The 14,887-nt window shown below is 42.8% G+C and overlaps 1 long non-coding RNA gene across 1 annotated transcript in view; it reads left to right on the forward strand.

Moving 5' to 3' along the window:
* LOC144772135 (uncharacterized) overlaps positions 1 to 10,384 on the forward strand; it is an 81,615-nt gene extending 71,231 nt beyond the window's left edge. The window contains exons 3-4 of the long non-coding RNA XR_013599669.1: positions 6,516 to 6,581; positions 6,679 to 10,384. This is a non-coding gene — a long non-coding RNA (uncharacterized LOC144772135). The remainder of the gene's footprint in view (positions 1 to 6,515; positions 6,582 to 6,678) is intronic.
* The last annotated feature ends 4,503 nt before the right edge of the window (positions 10,385 to 14,887 follow it).

A 14,887-nucleotide genomic window follows, 5' to 3' on the forward strand; every position in this document is an offset into this window, starting at 1 on the left:
CCCTCGCAACCATCGCACGCCAACACGACCTCAACATCATTTCATACGCTGACGACACCCAGCTAATCCTCTCCCTCACCAAAGACCCCAACACCGCCAAAACAAATCTACACGAAGGAATGAAAGAAGTAGCTGAATGGATGAAGAAGAGCCGTTTAAAACTAAACTCAGACAAAACGGAAGTCCTCATCTTAGGATCATCCCCCTCTGCTTGGGATGACTCCTGGTGGCCACCGGCTTTAGGTACAGCACCCATACCTACAGATCACGCACGGAACCTGGGCTTCATCCTAGACTCCTCCCTCTCGATGACCAGACAAGTCAACGCCGTTACATCATCATGCTTCAACATCCTACGCATGCTCAAAAAAATCTTCCGCTGGATCCCCACCGAAACAAGATAAACAGTCACCCACGCATTAGTCACTAGCCGACTAGATTATGGAAACACCCTTTACGCCGGAACAACAGCCAAACTACAGAAAAAACTACAACGCATCCAAAACGCCTCAGCCAGACTCATACTCGACATCCCCCGTCAAGCCCACATTTCCGGTCACCTGAAAGATCTCCATTGGCTTCCAGTCAACAAGAGAGTACCGTTCCGTCTCCTCACCCACGCACACAAGGCCCTCTACGACCTAGGACCCGAATGCCTCAACAAACGACTGTCCTTCTACACACCCACCCGCCAACTACGTTCATCCAGTCAAGCCCTCGCGGCAATTCCGCGCATCAATAGATCCACCATGGGAGGAAGATCTTTCTCCTACTTAGCGGCCAAAACATGGAATTCTCTCCCCACTCACCTACGCCTTACACAGAACCACCTCTCCTTTAGAAAGCAGCTAAAAACCTGGCTATTCGATAAGTAATTGCACCCACCCTCCCCCAAGCGCCTTGAGACCCTCTGGGTGAGTAGTGCGCTATACAAATTTCTGAACTTGAACTTGAACTATAGGACAGAGCAGGGTAAAGCAAGCTCGCTCTACCCTTGTTAAGTGCTGGGTTGTCTTGTCCTTGCAGAGTGGGGTCTCATAGTTCCTGAGCCAGGTCCAGGAAGAGGTGAGGTCCTTTCCCCGGGCACACTGGGTGAGTACTTAAATTTCTTCAAATTTTGAATAGATTTCAATATCCTACAGACCACGTTAGCCTAATAGGGGTCCACGTATGTGCTTTGTTTTTACAGATTTTGAAAATACACCAGGTGCTAAGGAGGAATTCAAATAGATGAAGGAGAATTATATCCTTTACTGTTGGTATTTCACTTGTGTGTTTTTTATAATTTTTTCACACATTTAATCACTATTTTGGCAGTAGCATCTATATAGAACAGAGGCCCTGACGAAAGCCTATGGTCCTTTTCCATGATAGGCTGAAACATGTTGGCCCTCTCGCAGCTATTTGTTTAAACTGCGATTATTTTGTTGCACTGTTCTTGTTTTTAAATTGGAAGGGGCTTACGTCCAATTAAGAGTTTTCTGATAAGCTCCCTATCCTATTTTAATCACCACACTCATCATTATATTTTTTTGCACTGCACTTTCTCATCAGATCAGCATCATGTGGTTCAATCTAGTGATTGTGGGTCATTACCCCAAGCCAACTATGGGGGTATGCTGGATGTCTCAATGATCAAGAGACACAATACCCTTGCAGGATTACCAGATGAGAATATTGATCCATACAAGTCATTGATGGGAATCCTCAATGAGGTTGATCAACAATCACAGGTGGCCCATTTTTTGGTGATCTGGTTTGTTGGTTATAAAAGGTAGTCACTTCCTTATCTTAATGTACTCAACTAGACGTTAAGGTAGCTCGAAAGAGATCCCAAATGGGTTTCTAGCTTAGACCTCTAAGTTTGTTTAATGTATATACTGTTCCTTCAGGGGATATAACTTAGGCTGGTCTTTAAATGTTCCTCTAGCCCTCCATTATCGTTTTGTTATTTGTATATTTGAGCAGCCTCAAGCTGCGGGCTTTAGTTTTGTGACCACATTTGTATAAGCAGTTTTGTACCATATTCTGTTTGGAACTGGTTTTAAGACTTACGTGTATTATACTGGCCCCAGGTTTATCTTTACTCCCTTCGCATTCCCCAGCAGTTTGCAAATATGGCCGAACGCAGTGACCTAGCCTATGACGACTCAGTGTATCAATCCATTTTAGATAACATGCCTAGTGTTCTTGAAATACTCCCAGCACCTACTATAAATGTGATTGATGATTTGACCAAAGTCCTGACACTCAAAAAAGCTCACTCTCGCACACAGGCACATGGGATCACCATGGCAGAGTATATGAGGGCGAGCTGTGCCCCTCCGGGGCTTATAGTGACTAATGCTCCTCGCCTTTTTCTCAATGACAAATCTTTTCTTAAAGACTGGTCAATGATTGCGTGGCGCTGCACCCGTGATTGGCTGATATTAATCATCAGTACAGCCAAGCGGGTGGCAGACGGTATCTTGGTTGAAATACAAACCCTTGAAGGACAAATCCGGGCAACGGTTACCCCTGCTGTTTTTAAAAAACAGAAAGATGAGTCAGATAAAACCAACAAGGAATTTCTTGACTCTATACTTCAGACCAAGGTAGACAAATTTAAAAAGGACCTGGCCAAGTTCAAATTAGAACGTATATATCCGTACACAAGCGACACCTACAAAGCTCCGGACTTCAGTAGAAGCGGGCGGATGTACGGATCAAACTATTCTGGATCCAGCTCTGAGTCAGGCAGCCATCCAGGAGCTACTAATCCACCTCCGCCTGCAGGAGGTGGCCGAGGTAGGGCCGGCAGATATCAGAATTACAGAGGACAGTACAATATGTCAGGACAACCATGGTGGCCTCCAACACCATGGGGACATCCGGGTAATTTTCAGGACCCGTTTCAGCCACCTATGGGCCCTTTTCCTGGCTATCCACAATACAATAATCAGCCTTTTTTACCGTTTGGCCCCCGACGATCTCGGGGCAAAAAAAGACAAACGCAAGGACAGCCACAGGTCCAGTGGGAAGATACGGAAAGTCCCCATGCCGGAACCCGGAGTCACACGAGACGGAGTGCTCAAGAGTAGGCTCAAAACCTGAGACGAGTCTGGTGGTCAATTTGAGTAAAAGAACATTGTCCACCATTGAAGAAGCGGTTCTTAAAGGCTTAGGTTTTGTGACGACAGATAACGGTGATCCATTTCTACTCCAAATAGAACCAGCCCAGTTTTTTCGGAAATTGAGGCTTTACTACTTCTTTAAGAATAGAATTAATGAGGAGTCTGTTATAGAGAAAGAAGTTAACACTGGTCTATGGACAAAATCTACCTTTCTACCTTCCACACATGCTATACCATCTCAAGTACCCACTTTTGAGCAGGTGGTCAAAGATGACATAGATAAAATCTGGATCTCCCCTAAATCTGGCTATAATAATTTGTCAAGAATGGAGAGACAAGCATTGAAAACATTAACTGAAGATTCTTCAGTAGTCATCAAGCCTGCTGACCAAGGTGGCTCTATTGTAATGGAAGATGTGGAGACCTACAGGACTGAATGCCTCCGACAGTTGAACAACACCAACGCATACCGGCCACTTACTACAGATCCCACCCCAAGATTGATGAATGAGATCAAGGCCCTAGTTGAAGAGGCTTTAACAGAGGGTTGGATAACTCCTTTAGATTCACAATTCCTACAGGAACAGCATCCCATTATGCCCTATTTCTACACCTTACCTAAGGTGCACAAACCCCAGAGACCACCACCGGGGAGGCCAATAATTTCTGGCCAGGGCTCAGTTTTAGAGCCCCTTTCGGCTTTCGTTGACCATTTCCTCAGACCCTTAGTGCATACTATGCCTACTTACCTGAAGGACACCACTAATGTCCTGAGTGTGATTCCGGATATTCCTTTCAATCGGGAGACAGACTATCTAGTCTCCCTAGATGTAGAGTCACTGTACACTTCTATTCCCCAGGATGAGACTTTGGAGACCATCAGATCCATCCTGGGTGATACAGAACTTGATTCCATCACTCCTGTACCCTTCATTATGTCTTTAGCCACTATAGCCATGAAAGAAAACTTCTTTATGTATGAAGACACGGTATACCATCAAGTCTCTGGGACGAGCATGGGCAGTATTTTTGCCCCGTCTCTAGCTAACCTGTATGTCCACATGTTCGAACAGACAACAGTGTTGAATCCAACCAACCCGTTCTTTTCATCCATACTGTAGTGGAAACGCTATATAGATGATGTCCTATTGGTGTGGAGAGGTGACAATGACTCAGTTGCCCACTTCCACCAATGGCTAAATAACCAAAATAGCTTCTTGCGTTTCACCATGGAAATCAGTAAAGAAAAGGTTTCCTTTCTGGACCTCTCCATTTATACCACGGATACTGGTCTTGAAAGCGAATTATACAGAAAACCGATGGCAAGAAACTCGCTACTCTTATATGAGAGTCAGCACCCCAAATCCCTGCGTGATAACCTGCCCTTCGGACAATTCCTCCGAGTCCGACGGAATTGCTCTACTCCAGAAACATTTGCGTATCACACAGAGGATTTGTCCAAACAGCTAACTACCAGACATTACCCTAGGAAACTCATAAAACGGTCCTGGAAACGTGCTGCCAATAACCATCGGGAGGCACTTCTCGAGCCAAGAGTAGAGAAGACCCCATTGGATCGCCTTACACTGGTTACTACTTACAACACAAAATCTAACTGTATCCAGAAAATTATCAGGCGACACTGGCGCATATTAAACAGCAGCAATGACAAGATAGAATTTCCACTATTTGACTTTAAGAGGTCCAGCAACTTAAGGGACCGTCTAGTCATACCCGCACGAAAGAGGCATCTAAAAGAGAGATGGGCACCCTGTGGGACTTACCACCCGTAATGGGGCACCATTCATGTGGTGGATGCTCGGTTTGTCCTCAAACTTCTAAGACAACGAGCATAGACATAGGCACTAATCGCCCTTGGCAACTAAGGCACTTCACCAACTGTAACAGCACCAACTTGATTTACCAACTAACATGCCCATGCAATTCATGCTACATAGGCATGACCACCAGGAAGGTGCGAGTGAGGATGCAAGAACACAAGAGCACGTTTCGATGTAAAAAAGATGTTTCAAAATTGACAACATTTTTTTTTGCAAAACAACCACAGTGAAACAGATTTTACGTGGACTGTTCTTGAAAAACCTTTTATTCCTTCACACATAAGTGATATCTCAAAATTCCTATTTCAAAAAGAACAGAAATGGGTATTTAAATTACGCACAGATAGACATGGGCTTAATGATGACATTCCGTGGTTCAAGTTACAATGAGTACACCAACTGTGGAACATTTGTGTTCCAATGTCTCTGTAATTCAACCCATGTAAATCTGTTGATGTAACAATAAACAAAAAAACTCAAAGACATGCATATCACTTTTTGGTGTTGAACTACCCTCTTAGAGACCATCATATCAGATGTTGTCTCACCTTCTTTACGATTTTATAAGTAATATACCTTGGTTGACTGTATCTTGGACAGCCATGCTTATTAAACTACACTCGCTAGACGAGTGACATCATACTGTAGTTCATCTACTCCCTCACGAGATCTCGCGTTTTGATATTGTCACCGCATTTGATTTCACCCTAGAAAATTCAAAATAGATCAAGTAGTGTTTCATTTGGGCTTTAACAATACAAATCCAACTTCGAGTATAACAATATCTATAACGCAAGCAGACCGCTAATATGCTTTGTTCACTAAACTACATACATTAGGCGAATGACATCACTTTGTAGTTTAACTCCCGCTCTCGCGAGACTACGCGAGCCAGGCGGCTGTTTGTTAAACCGAACGCTGGAATATTGCACCTCGATTAATGCGATTCTTTTCGAGTTTTTAATCATGCGTGTCTGGGTTAAAACATAAACACATAACAATATCATTTTGAAACAATAGCAAATGTCTCATTTGTCCATCGAGAGTGAATTGAGGTGACATCGAACGCCGATTGGTTTATGCTAGGCCGCCACAACCAATCAAATAGAAGCTTTTAGGAATAGCCCAGTGCCTCCCCCTGACTCAGTCACAGACTGAGACAACGACGGACAGGTAGGCACAGGGTTCAGTTGGGCTATACCTTATTTTCGTTTTTGTTTCCGGTTGCTATTCTCACTTTGCCAACAATTTCAGAGGTAGATAAGTCAACCGGTTTACAATCTTACTTAACATTAGCAGATCCACTTTGGTCAGATACGAACATGGGATAGTTCTTTGCTGTCCAACGTTAGTTTTAATGGATTGTATGTTACCAACTGTTGTAAGCTGTAGCTATGGCTGTGAATGTGAGTTAAAGTCTTCACTTGGAGATAGGTTAATACTAATAGGTTTTGCTCTATGCGCAAGACATTTCTGTACCCTAGGCACTACTATAGGACAGAGCAGGGTATAGCAAGCTCGCTCTACCCTTGTTAAGTGCTGGGTTGTCTTGTCCTTGCAGAGCGGGGTCTCCTAGTTCCTGAGCCAGGTCCAGGAAGAGGTGAGGTCCTTTCCCCGGGCACACTGGGTGAGTACTTAAATTTCTTCAAATTTTGAATAGATTTCAATATCCTACAGATCACGTTAGCCTAATAGGGGTCCACGTATGTGCTTTGTTTTTACAGATTTTGAAAATACACCAGGTGCTAAGGAGGAATTCAAATAGATGAAGGAGAATTATATCCTTTACTGTTGGTATTTCACTTGTGTGTTTTTTATAATTTTTTCACACATTTAATCACTATTTTGGCAGTAGCATCTATATAGAACAGAGGCCCTGACGAAAGCCTATGGTCCTTTTCCATGATAGGCTGAAACATGTTGGCCCTCTCGCAGCTATTTGTTTAAACTGTGATTATTTTGTTGCACTGTTCTTGTTTTTAAATTGGAAGGGGCTTACGTCCAATAAAGAGTTTTCTGATAAGCTCCCTATCCTATTTTAATCACCACACTCATCATTATATTTTTTTGCACTGCACTTTCTCATCAGATCAGCATCATGTGGTTCAATCTAGTGATTGTGTGTCATTACCCCAAGCCAACTATGGGGGTATGCCGGCTGTCTCAATGATCAAGAGACACAATACCCTGGCAGGATTACCAGATGAGAATATTGATCCATACAAGTCATTGATGGGAATCCTCAAAGAGGTTGATCAACAATCACAGCTGGCCCATTTTTTGGTGATCTGCTCTGTTGGTTATAAATGGTAGTTACTTCCTTATCTTAATGTACTCAACTAGACGTTAAGGTAGCTCGAAAGAGATCCCAAATGGGTTTCTAGCTTAGACCTCTAAGTTTGTTTAATGTATATACTATAAATATTGGGACCCAGTCCAAAGACCTTTAGATCACTTCTGGAACAAGAAACCTTTTGCCAAGGAAAAGAACCAAGGAAGCTGCAGGAGTTTGACTGCCCCTCTGCCAGTGTGCTGTTTGTTTGGTTGTCCTGCAGTGGCTTCTTCATTGCAAAGGAAAGGAGAAGGAACTTTCTAAGGACTTTCCTCATCTACAGAATAGTCTCCAAGGGCTTGAACTGTGCTTGCCTCCTGCTGAAGTCTCAGGGACAAAAGACTTAATCTTCAGCTCCCCTCTGAATTTCCTTGCTGGGAATTCTAACTACAGATATTTCCGTGTCGCTGGGAGCTGGAAACGTGACGCATTAAGAAGAAGCGTGCCGCCGCCGCAGCTGAAATCGTCGCACTGCCGAAGAAGCATGCCACCACCGCATCTCCCAGAAAGCATGTCTTTGTCAAAAGCTGCCTGCTGTCGCATCACCGGAGAAGTGTGACACCATTGAGAGAGTCGCCATCGCATCACCGGAGAAGCGTGTTGCAGGGCCTGTCGCGGCTCCAAAGTACAGAGTCGTCGCAAGGCTGCCAGGGCGCCTACGCATCATCATCGCATCGCCGCGTCAAGGGCGCCATCTTCTTGCATCACACTGGATCATCACATCGCATCAAAGTGCCATCTTGCACATCGCAACGGGCCCGCAGGCCGAGAATCTACGCATCAACATCGCACCGGTAAGGATCACAACTCATCCCCTCCTCTGCGCAAGCATTGAGGCACGACGCATCATTTCCCCCGGATCATGGAACCGACGCATCTCCCCTTTTGCGAGCCTTTTGTTCACTTTGCATTATGCATCCAAGTACTTTGTTGAGAACTGTGACTCATTTATCATCAACTTGAACTAAGCAGTATTTGTCTTCTTTAAGTCAACTTTAAGTATAGTATTGTGGATTTTTGTTGTTTGTGGTCTTGTGTTAAGTCTATATACTCTAGTCTATACTCATCTTTATAAAAACCTGTGTTGTGTCCATCTGTAGTGTTTTCACTGTATTATTGTGTATATTCACAAATGCTTAACACACTGCCTCTGAGATAAGCCTGTCTGCTCGTGCCAAGCTACCAAGGGTGTGAGCAGGGGTTATTTAGGAGTGTAATCCCCTTATCCTGACTTAGAAGTAAGGGTCCCTATTTGGACAAAGGTGAATACCATTGCCAACTACAGACCCCCAGATCTAACACTCATACGTAGGGACTGCGAGAGGAAGAAGGACAAGAAAATACTTAGCTGTAATTTTCATGACTCTGAGTCCATATATTCCTTGTCACAGTCCTGGGTTCCCACCAGCCACTCTCTGTTGTTCAACTGATGTCTTTGTAGGCTTAGTTATTTCAGGAAGTCTTCTTCAGGAAACAATGTATTTGTATTCCTTTAGATGGGGGTCATCCTGGATTGAGAAGAAAAAGTCAAGTTTGGTAATTATGTTCTACATAAATGGAGATAAACTCATGTAAGGACTTTGACGAGGAAGACATGTACATGGAGCAATGAAAATTACTGGTAAGTAATTGGAAAATGCTCCATGTGTAGTGAGTGCTTGTTCATGCCTGATTACTTCCCTGTTATCGCCATTACCCCCAGGCATTACTCTGTAATTTATTTTTTTACACTTATGGTGCGTGGAGTTACCTGCTCAATTACCATACTCACCTGGGCCCATAAATATTACCTCAGCTACACACCCGCTGTCTCAACCAATACCAGCGTGGCTCTCTGTGACATCAGAGCAGCACCGCGACTGACTCTCTCCTTTACAAGGTATTATGAAAACTAATTTCTCTTCGCTTTTAAATGCAAATTTCATTCATTAACAACGTAAAAACATTAGCTACTGTCCTTGATTGACTAAATTCAAAGGAAAGACAATTTTCTTTTACTGCGAGTAAATCCCTTCCGTTTACCCTTCACTCACTGCAAGTAAATCTCTTCCGCTTACTCTTCACTCAAGCATCAAAGAACCTGTTACTCCTTCAGGCTTACCCTTTCTAGGTGATATAAGGCCAAAGTTTTACCAGCGAACTCCTTTTCACTTTCATTTATTCACACATTTATACAGAAATCCCTATTTAGTGCTTCAAGTTCTACCTAACTTTACGTACTTATTCATCTAAGCAAGTGACCTCACTGCAGTGTGGCTTCCATTTACCACCCGCTATTCTATGCCCCCGGGGTTTCCAGACAACGTAAAACAATATAAACGGGTTTTGGTTAATACATGAAATCAATGCAAAATCAATAATCAATACACAACTAACTACCTATCTTAACTAAACCCTAACCACTACTCTGCTACCAAAGAAATACTGATGGCGCGCGGAGGTACCTGCTCAATTACCATACTCACCTGGGCCCATAAATATACACACTTTGAACAGGTAATCCGGCTTTTACCATTTGCCTATCGGGATTTTATTTTATTTTAGGACTTATACCTATACACATTGACTTAACAATCCTTGTCACCTGTATTTAAAGTCCTAAGTGATCGAAAAGGGAGTTAGCATAAGGTAAATAATAACATTTACCTTTATTAATAACCAGAGACTCAGGAAAGTTTAAACTCTTTATCTATGTAAATTCTTAAATGTCAAAGTCCATACAGAAGCAATTAAATCTATTTCAATTAGAAAGATAATGATTAAAGCAATGATATGTAGAAATATTTTGAGACTTCTTTTAGGCATTGAAACATAGGCAGGGTGGAAAAGGGAAACTGTACAATGACATACCCACACAGATTTATATTTACCTAGAATGGTGTGAAGATCAACCCTGGCCACGGGCTGGGACAAAGAAACAGGACTCCCGATAGTTCAGGTGCCAACAGGACAGGACAGGTGCAGATCAGGACAGAAGAGGACCAAGACAGGAAAGATGCAGGTCAGGACAGGTAACCGCTGCTAAGTGCAACGCCAACGTCACACTCCTCTCTGCGGCTAACAGTCGGACCCCGATTGGGTTATCAATTCTTCTCCCACAGTAATTTATTGATTCTTCTCACTGAGTGCTCCGCCAGCACCTCTGCTCTCGATCTCCTATAGACGGCGTTGGGTCATTGACAGGTCAGCTATTCGGACAAGTCGGACAATCTAACTAGCTAAGCCTACCTTAGTTATACCATTTTCCAGGGCAATGTACCACCCCCCAGTGTTGCAAATTTGTGTATTCCCTTGATTTGATTGGTCAAAAGGCGAGGAGAGGTCATTACGCCATACCAGTATGAAATCATTTTCATTCAATAATTCAAATTTTCGTTCCCGCCCATAATTTTATTTTCCCATGCATATTTATTCCACCCAGCATTATTGTAGCAAAAGATATACAATGTATTAACATTTTATAATATTCTCTTCCTCCGGAGAGTTCATGGGGTGAGGTTCCCAGGCACATCGCAGGCAAGACTGTGATCCAGCGCTCCTAATGAAAAACTGTCTCAATTGTAACAATCTGTTTTCAAAATGTGAGCCACGATCAGTCTCGACCATCACCGGAAATCCATACCTCAGTATGATTTCTCTCAAAAGCAATTTTGCCACAGTAACTGAATCATTGTGACGTGTTGGGAATGTTTCCACCCATCTTGAAAACAGACAGATTATCACCAAGACGTATCTCAACTTGTTATAGGGTGGCATGTCAATGAAATCAAGCTGTAATCTGGTAAAAGGACCACCCTCCCGTCCTATGGTTCCCATGCTCACAACTGTTTTTCTGTTTGGATTGATCTGCTGGCAGATCAAGCATCTCTGACAAAAAGATTCTGCAATTAGTCTAAATTTTGGATTGTACCATGTCTGCCTAAACAATTTGATCATTGAATCTCTTCCTAAATGTCCTGGACCATGATACATTCGAGCCATGTGATCAATCATGCTATCTGGCATTACTGGTCTGTCATCTTTGTAAACCCAAATCTCATCTTCTTCCCTCTGTCTGCAACCTGCTTTTAACCATGTGTCTTTTTCCTCATCATCTGCCTCATCTTGTAGATCTTTTACTCCTTGCCATGTCTCAACTACAGATGTTAGCATAAGTGAGTTCAAAACATGTTCATTGTCTTTTTCCCGATTAATGGACATATTATTCTTTGCACCGAATTTTGCAATTTCGTCAGCATATGCATTTCCTTTTGTCATGTAATCATCACCCTTCTTGTGCGCTGTGCACTTTACAACAGCAATTTTCTCTGGTAGCTGAATACCATCGATCAACCTTTTGATCAATTTTGCATTCCTGATAAGAGTTCCCGCAGAAGTTAAATAACCTCTTTGAGACCAGAGCTGGCCATAGTCATGGACTACGTCATATCCATACTGACTATCAGTCACTATGGTAACTTTTAACTCTTTTGCTCTTTCACATGCACGAATCAAAGCAATCAATTCTGCTACTTGAGCTGAACAAAGTCCTTTGAGACAGGAAGCTTCAACTACATCTGCAACTGTGCACACAGAGATTGGTGCGCTTAGAACACCCTCATCTGTTCTTAAACATGAACCATCAACAAATAAAACATAATCTGATTCAGTTAATGGGACATCTTTAATGTCCTGCCTAGGTTTGGTGCAGTATTCTAATACATCCAAGCATTCATGATCAATATCATTTTCATTTCTGATTTCTGTTACAGTACCCTCAGGCAATAATGTTGAAGGATTTAAATTCACACATCTTGCAATCGATACGTTATCTGATCCCAGAATAACTTTTTCATATTTTGTTAACCTGTTACTTGTCAAATGCTGTGTTTTGCTTCTAGTGAGGAGAATTTCAACTGAATGGGGTACATATACTTTTACAGGGAATCCCATTATTATCCCTTCACTTTGTTCCAAACTTACACTTGTTGCAGCTACTGCTTTTAAGCAGCCTGGTAATGCTTTTGCAACAGGGTCAAGAACAGCTGAGAAATATGCTATTGGCTTTCTCAATCTTCCATGTCTTTGAATCAAAACTGATAATGCACATCCTTCTCTTTCACTGCAATACAGCTCAAATTCCTTTTCATAGTCTGGCATTCCTAATGCTGGAGCTTCACACAAACTTCTTTTTAACTGTTCAAAACCTTCTAACTCAGTTTCTGTTAGGGTAATCGGGTCTTTTATGTCTGCTTTTGTCAGTCTCTGCAATGGTTTCGCAATTACTGAAAATTGCGATTCTCCTATTAACATGACCAGAGAATCTGGATTTCATTAAAGACACGGAGGCTAACATTATGCATTAATCCTTTAATGCCACTCACAACAGCTGCTTACATCACAAAGGTAAAACAAAGAATTAGATGCCATCACGTCAACAATATAAGGCATGAGCAGGAGTAGAGCTGCCTCTTTTAAATGCGAAGGAACGATGAGAAGTCAGGATAGCAACTTGGTACAAGGAAGGAGAAGGGGTTGAAATCCAGGTTGAAATCCATGGAAGGAAGTGAAGGAAGAATGCTGGAGATCCGTTAATTCAAATTATCTGAAAATAAAATGAAGAATGTCAAGTGTCTGATGAAAACCAGAAGAAAGTCAGTAACAATCGATGTAAGCATACTTAAAATTGATAAATGAGTACACATCAAGAATATAACTCAAAATATATACTCCGTCCAAGGGAGGGACGGGAGGGATAATGTTAGCCTCCATGTCTTTAATGAAATCCAGATTCTCTGGTCATGTTAATAGGAGAATCGCAATTTCATTACAAGACAAGGAGGCTACATTATGCATGTTGGTAGCCATGAATAACAGCATCAGAGACATGTTCAATTGGTTTGCAGTAGTGATGCGCAAAGGTAGAAGCATTAGACCAATCTGCACACGTAAGGATAACATCCAACTTACCACCAGACCAGAAAGATTCGCTGGCCATAGCACTTCTTAGAGAATGAGCTTGAAATTTAGAGAGATCAATACCAGCGAAGTTCATAGCCAACTTAACCTACCTAGCAATAGAGCAGGAAGAGATGGGTTTAAAGGGTTTGACATAGGAAACCAGAAGTTGATTTGCACCAGGAGGACGAAGGTCTTTCATTCTTGAGTCATATACCTTCATGCAATCAACTACACAAAGCTTTTTGCAGAGATCAAAACGAGGGTAGAAAATGAAATCAGACATAGTTTTAGTTCTTCTATAAATTTCAAATTTAACACCAAACATGTCATAACTCCTATAAGAGATATCTAGGGCCTTAACGTCGGATACCCTGCGACAAGAAACCAGACATAAGAGAGAGGCAAGTTTAATTGAAAGACATTTTCTGTTAAGAAGGGAGTTATCAGGCCAGGAGCAAAAAAGGTCAAGCAATAGTTTAACATCCCAAACAGATTGATATTTAGGCCTAGGGGGCCTTTTAAGTCTGATACTCTAAGGACTCTACAAATAATAACATTCTTACCTACCGTCTTACCGTTGACAATAGAGTGTCCTGCGGAAATGGCAGACCTATAGCAGTCAATGGATCTATAGGAGAGACCACTGTCGAAAAGTTCTACTAGGAAATTGACTATATTAACGATAGGAGCCTCCACGGGATCCAAGTCCCTTTCCAAGCACCAACTAGACCATTTTTTCCAGATGTTATTATATCTGTATTGTGTTCCAAGTGCCCAAGATTCTCCGAGGAGTGTGAGAGCAGATGACAAAAGTCCAGACAATTGGTTAGATTGCCTGACACTTTCCAGGCAAGAAGGTTCAGGTTCCCTGAAAGAACCAGGTGGTGATCTTCTCCGTTTGCATTTAGGAGGAGTCCTTGAGAACCCGGAATTAGGAGGGGAACGTCGCAAGAAAGTTCCAGAGCTGTGGGGAACCATGCTTGAGACGGCCAGAAAGGTGTTATCAGGACCAGAGAGGACTGTTCCTGTCTCACTTTCTGCAGAACCCTTTGGATCATAGCAAAGGAGGGAAAGGCGTAGGGACGGAGAGGAGCCCAAGGTTGGAGGAAAACGTTGACAGCGAGAGCACCCGGGTCTGGCATCCAGCTGAAATATTGTGGAAGTTGGAAAGACAAACGGCTTGCAAAAAGGTCCACATCGAAAGGACCCAAATAGTGAGCCAGAGAATTGAAAACGGTCGGATTGAGTTTCCAGTCGCTGAAATCTATTAGGAATCTCGAGTTCCAATCCGCTGAGAGATTGGATTTCCCGGGGAGGTACTCTGCCCTCAGGGAGATCTTGTGTTCCAGATAGAACATCCAGAGTTTCTTGGCCAGATCTGATAGGTCGGCAGATCTCGTACCGCCGAGACGATTGATATACGAGACTACGGAAAAGTTGTCCATCTTCGGGAGAACGGATCTGCCCTGAAGAGATTGTCTGAAGCTCATCAATGCATAGAGCCCGGCCGTCATTTCTAAGAAATTTATATGGTAGGAAGACTCCGAAGGGGTCCATACACCACCAGTGTCCTGGTCGAGGAGACGAGCACCCCAACCATGAAGGCTGGCGTCTGACTCTAGAAGGAAATCTGGGGTTGAACCAAAGATAGCTCTAGCATT

The sequence above is a fragment of the Lissotriton helveticus genome, chromosome 1_1 (genome assembly GCF_964261635.1).
Source record: "Lissotriton helveticus chromosome 1_1, aLisHel1.1, whole genome shotgun sequence".
NCBI lineage: Eukaryota > Metazoa > Chordata > Amphibia > Caudata > Salamandridae > Lissotriton > Lissotriton helveticus.